Here is a 6,441-nt window from a genome sequence, read left to right on the forward strand (position 1 = left end):
AAAAATTCCTCCTGGAAATCAATTTTAGAGGTCCACCCTGATACCAGGCAAAGCAGTTTTATCTAGTGTAGATATCTGAGCACAGTCTTTAGAATTGAAGTACTGGGATGTCCAGGAGTGTTATGTCTGTTCAAAACATTTGAGGAGCTGGAATATAGTGGCAACACAGGGCTGGATTTCAAGCCCTTATCCAGAACACCCCTCTGAGAGTTACAGACTTGCCTGGAGTCTTTCAGCAGGTGAATGGTTATGCAGGGAACAATTAGATAATAGCTGTTTTCTTAATAATACCCAACTTTTAAAAACCTGTCATTCATATTTTCATGAAAATAAGCAAAGTCTAACATGTTACACTACCTATTGTTGAAAACAATCAAATGAAAAATAATTATATCAGCTGGCATTACTTGGGGGATTTTACAAAACTCATTTGTGAGGGAAAAGGGAGGGCAGGGGCTTACAAGGTGTGTGTGTGTGTCATGTACATACACCTCTGCCTGCTGGAAAATGTGAGACCAGGCTTCTCTGGTAGCAAGAGAGTTGGGAGCTAAGTTTTTCTTGTTTGAACTTGATCCAAGTTTTAGTTAGAATCCTCTTGGGTTGTGTATACTGTCTATCTGGACACACCCATTTAAATCCCACTTTTATTTTGGCAGTCACGTAAGAAAAGGCAAGAAAATTAAAAGCAGTCCATATAAATGACACATGGATGCATGGATGTGATGTTTCTGAGTCCCTTTCCTACTTTTTGACAGTTGTGGTTTGTGGACAGATACTGATTTTCAAAGAGGAAGATGTTCTAACATGCTACCTTTCCCTGCTTTTCTCAACTGCTGAACTGCATTTGCAAGACATGAAAAGTGCTTGAATTTATCATATTAGGACAAAATAAGAAAAAAAAAGGTTGAAATTTTATATTCCTTTCTAGAATGGCGGCTATTTTTCCAGCTTTACAGTTGGATTTGAATAAATTTTAGTCTGTATACCTTCCCTTACTTTCCACTACTCCATATAAATTTCCTTTGTCTTACTTTCCACATGCAACTCTAGAAAACATGTTTTCCTGCTACAAACATTCACAGTTTTTCTAATGCCTGCAAAATGTGATGCAATTGTAGTTGAAAGAGAGCATAGCTCAAAAATGGAAAGGCAAGGGTATATACATTGCCTAGGATTAAAAGAAAAATATATAGTTATAGGTGGTCTCATTGGCCTGATTTATCAAGGATCTAAAGCAGCTGAGACTTCATAGTAGGAGAGGGAACAGAGCCAGAAGGTATAACATGAGCTTGTCATTCAGAAGAACTGGGCTCAGTTCCTGCCTTATCATTGGTTTTTCCCAAGTCACTAGGAAAGCAGATTGCTCCCTCCTAATTCAAGAAAATATCCTGTCCTTACCTCACCAAGCTGTTATGAGTACCAGGCAGTGGCAACTGTGAGGTCTGCTACAAGGTAAGGACAGCCCTGCAATAGATGGTGCTATTCCCACACTTCAGAATCAGGGTGTCCTGTGGTCTTTCATCTGCAAGCCATGTGCTGAGAAAGTCTTGACTTTATTTTTTTTTTCTTCTATCATTTTCTCACAAAAAACAAGATTATTAAAACATTTCCCCTCACTTTCCTCTAGTAGTATTCAGCTTCCTTGCTTTGGGGTTTTTATTTGTTACCTACTATTATCTCTCCCTACAGCAGTTTTCCTCTACTAAATCAGGTCATTATTCATCCATTTCCACACATTGCCGTCTCCCTAAAGCAAGTAGAAGCTCATTCATTCCATTCAAGTACGGAAAATACATTTTCAAAATGCTAGTCCTAACTGCTACGTGTCAGAATCAGCTTAACTATTTGTATCAAATCCTTTGTTCAGAAGACAAAAGAACCAGCAAAGAGGATAATGGATTACCCACTGTCGTGTCTCATCTGAAGTTATCTAAAGGCTGCTTTGATAAGTAGAGTGAGAGTTGTTGGTGTGACTAATGTTGCACCATTATGTTGCTATAACCTGTAAAACACAGAGATACCAGGATCATAAGAAATACAGAGCATCCAAAGTGGTTAACAACAGTGAAGGAAACACTGGCATCTTATCCATTACATATATTGCATTGATACAAAAAATTGATTTTTCTGTCTGGAGTGGGGTATTAGAAGTCTTTATACAAAACAGCTTCTTGTCCATGAAGAGTTAGATGTTTTTAGCATGACATAAGAGATTAATTTGATTAATATAGACATACTCAAACAGAAACCTTATTGCTTGGTTGTCTTGCAGACATTAAAATAATATGTGCCTCTGTCAAAGAATGTAGATACCAGCATTTAACAACAGAGATATTCAGGGTAATGTGCTGACTTCAGCTCTGTTGATGCCTGGCTGTAAAGATGTAACTCCACTGGTCAACAATTTCCTGGACAGTTACAACACAAATGGACTCACAGTACTTTAAGTAGCTTGTAAAAACCTCCCTATTAAAATAAACAAACAAACAAACAATCAAACAAAAAATCAATCTAGTAATTTTTCAAAGACTTTGCCAAAAGCTTAAAAAGGAGTTTGGTATCATCTTTGTCTTCCTTCTCCTGGTTAAAGAAACTGTGAAATACAATAGCAGGTGTTTAACTCAATTGGCCCAAAGGACAGAATAACATTAGTCAATATGTCCTCTTAGCTCTATGCACTGTGTTTCTTTCTTTCCCTGTTGAACATTGTGGAGTCTAAAACATCCACATCAATCATAACCCTCTCAATATCTCTTTAGTACAAAGTGAAGAACTCAGATATTCATAACAGTTTTTTCATGGATGTTGTGTTTCTGCATTTAGCAAATTGCTTTTGCCCTAAAGTTAATCATTGTTCTTAAAGACCTGGAAGAAAAGAACAAGAAAAGTAAGTTTATACATAAATAGTCCAAGAAATATATTGTAGCAATAAACTCCAGGAAATATTCATGGGCTAGAAGGTCAACAGAAGTTAAGCAGTGACCCCAAAGTAATAGCACATTATGGTTATCAGCTCCAATATACTGAGTGCAAAGGAGCAAATTGATTTTTTTTTAAAGCTTTGAAAATTAAACCAACCACAGTAAAAGTGTTTTATTATACACCAGCCAAAAAAAAAAAAAAAAAAAAAAAAAAAAAAAGTAAACCCTGCCATAAAAGCTAGTCAAGTAAAACCAAACATCACCACAGAAACAGAAGGCAAGAGTCTCTTCTTATTTCAGACGATTCCTCCCTAGGGCTGTGATTCCCTAATTGCTTTATTGCTACCACTGATGGCAGGATTTGGCCTAGCTCTGGGGACCAGTGCAGTGTGACACTACAGAGCAAGCTTTCTGTTGGAAAAGGAGGAGTTGAGGAAAGAGTTCTGAGATGAAATAGAAGAAGAAATTAATTGAACAATTTATTCTTAAAATTAATAATATTTAAAGCCCCATTTCCATCTAATCACACATGTTCTTAAAATCTCAGGACAGAGTAGCAAAAGCCAACATCTGTGCCTAAGGCATGTCCCATAGTGTCTGCACAAAAGTTTTCACTTCTCCTACACACATCATGTGTCACCCACCTCTAAGTAACTTGAAATGAGGCATAGATTAGTCCTGCTTTATCAATCCCTTCGTGTCAGAGCCACTATTTCTCCTTTTTCAGGGAAAGCCAGACACCAGTTCAGCCTCTCTTGCAGGCTGTAAGCTGTGTTAGCCTGCCAATGCTTCTTGCCCTGGGCAGTCTCCACACCTAGCTGCTTCAGCAGCTCTAGAAGCAGCTGAGATATCAACATCATTTGCACAAGCTGATTTTTGGTCTTTTGTAGCATCTGCCCCTCATTAGCTGCTCGGTAGAGGAAAAAGCAGGAGGAGTGGACAGGGTGTTATTAACATTTTCTCTGCTGCACTGTGAAGTGTACATGCTTCATCACAGTCTTTGGTAGTTCCAGCTGGTGTGACTGGGGAAAGAAGTCGCTAATGGTCAGATAAAAGCTGTCTGAAAAGTTTTATCAGCTCCTTTATATTCTGCATAAAGATCAGTCTGTGCCCAAAACTGATAAGTTAGCAGGAACAGAGAGTTTAAAGTGGCATGATGTGGTTCACCTGAACTGGTACTGGTCTCAGCAGTCATTTCTTGAAATCAAATCTTCCTGCATTTGCAGCTCACAAAGAAGTGTGTTTGAGATTTGGAGAGAATGGTGTGGTAATGATATCTGTTGAGAAAACCTGAAGTATCTTTTAATTTTTTTTACCATTGCTCAGAAATATCAGTGCTAAGAGATCTCATTCTAGTTTTTGATTGATTGCTGTGGTTATGAAAAACCAAACAATTTCCTCAGATCTTGGCTGTGCATTGATCATGTATTAAAAAAGCTGTCAGGGAAGTAATTGCATTTTAAGATGTATAAAGCATGTGCAAATTTGTGATTATCTGCATTGGTTCTTATGTGTCTGTATTCCAAGTTTAGAAATAGAACAAGAAGAAAATACATTTCAATTAGCAAACTGTCTTTATTCTGGATACATGTAGGACCCAAAAATATACAATTTGAGGGGACCTATGCAGTAGAAAACCGGTGCTGAGCCTTGTTCCTCATATAATAACGTAACTATATTCCAATTCCCTCCTTTCCCTTTATTAAATAATGTGCAGCAGAAGAATAAAAGAAAAAAAAGGTCTGAATACTCAGGACTGAAGGTAAATAAAGTAAACTTTTAGATACTGTAATAAAATAATTTATTAGAAATACTGCTGAAAAAGTATCTTAATTTTTAATAATATATATCTAGATGCCAAATTTTGTCTGCTGTGAGGATAGACAGATCTTGAGTCTCTGCAGACACAAATAAACACTCCTGAATTTGGTGGATTTTCTACAATAGATTCAATTAATCCTCCATTGTGGGGCACTCTGCATATCCAGTCTCTGATAATGGGAAGGGCACAGACAAGTATACATTATGTTGTCTGGGTTCTTATTTCCAGATGGCAGCATGCTTTCACAGGCTACTTGTTATTTATTCAAGCCACACTTGCATCTTTAAGTCTCAAATCTTTGGGAGGAAAAGTAAATTCTTTGTCATTTATTGCTACTAAGCTAAATCTTTATTCAGCTGTACCTACTGATGATGATGTTAACTGAGGACATCAGTTTGATTAACCATGAGAACCCAGGGGAAGTGGTGTCTTACTGGTTTGTGGTCTTCAGCAGGCACTGGACTCAAAGGAGCCAAAGCAAACTGTGTTCACCATTCACCCTGTGGCCTGTTTGCTCCCCAGCACATGGTCAGCTCCATCAGAGCAACCACTTGAAAACGGGAGGCAAAGCCTGTCAATCGCAGACCTGGAAGCAGTGGGCTGGACAAATCCCTGTGGACTCACAGGCAGTGTCCCAGTGGAGCAGGATATGCAATGAGTGAGGCACTGCTCTGCAGAGTTGTGGGGGAAGTCAACAACCAAGTCTCCCTGTAAAGTGAACAAAGTTAGCCAGTTCCACAGGAGATGCTTTCCACCAGGCAGCACACTCAGGAGAAGCAAGCAAGCCTTGTGGTGAGAAGTCCTGAGGGGAAAGGAGCATCTGCCTTCCCAGAGCCTTCTAGCACTAGCTAAATTGTTCAATTTGAGTTCATAGCATAGAAGTGCCTTCCTAGAGCTGATTTTGCATAAAAAAAATAACTTCCTTCAAATCTCTGATGGGGACTGGGTCTTGGTGTCTGATCCTTGCGTCTGAAAGACATTTCTCGAGGTGATGAAGAAGGCATTTTCTTTCAAGGCTTAGTCATGAAATTTACATGAGGGATAAGACCCAGAAATTGACATTCCTATGCAGAAACCTCTTGCCTCTAATTGTGTGGCAGGGAACCTCACATTTACTCTAAAAATATGTGTTTTCAAGAGAATTTGTGGAGACTGTATATCGCTTGCCCTTGCCTATGTACTTTTCTGGAAAATGTGTAGATATGGGATTAACAGCTGTTTTGTTTTGCATCTCACTTCTCACCAGAAGAGTAATGCAGTCTAGGAATCCACATCTCACCATTCTGAGACAAATGTATGAACTAGCAGGTAATTTTCCTGCCCATATTTGTGAACACACGTGTTGTCAATGTTTCATCCTTCTACGAGGGGAAGTTAAGTGTGAGCTGGTCACCAGATGGGTGCAGGGAGACTGAAGTCTCCCTTTTCACAAGTCTTAGGCAGGATATTTGGCTTTACATGCTTGAATAAAGTGGTCTGAATTATTATGTTGCATTGCATAAAACTAAATCCTTGCAGCTGGAGAAGGGAGGGAGATCTAGACTTGTACTCTGCCTCAGTTCTCATATTTAAAACAAACCTCAGCTACTGACTGCCCACCCAATAGTTTCATTATGGATCAACCATCTAATAAGGATCTCCTAATGTTAGGGGCATATAAGTTCTTTAAATTGTTATGACAAATTTGAAAATTAAGGT

Source organism: Pyrgilauda ruficollis, unplaced genomic scaffold (genome assembly GCF_017590135.1).
Source record: "Pyrgilauda ruficollis isolate IOZ18807 unplaced genomic scaffold, ASM1759013v1 scaffold12, whole genome shotgun sequence".
Lineage (NCBI taxonomy): Eukaryota > Metazoa > Chordata > Aves > Passeriformes > Passeridae > Pyrgilauda > Pyrgilauda ruficollis.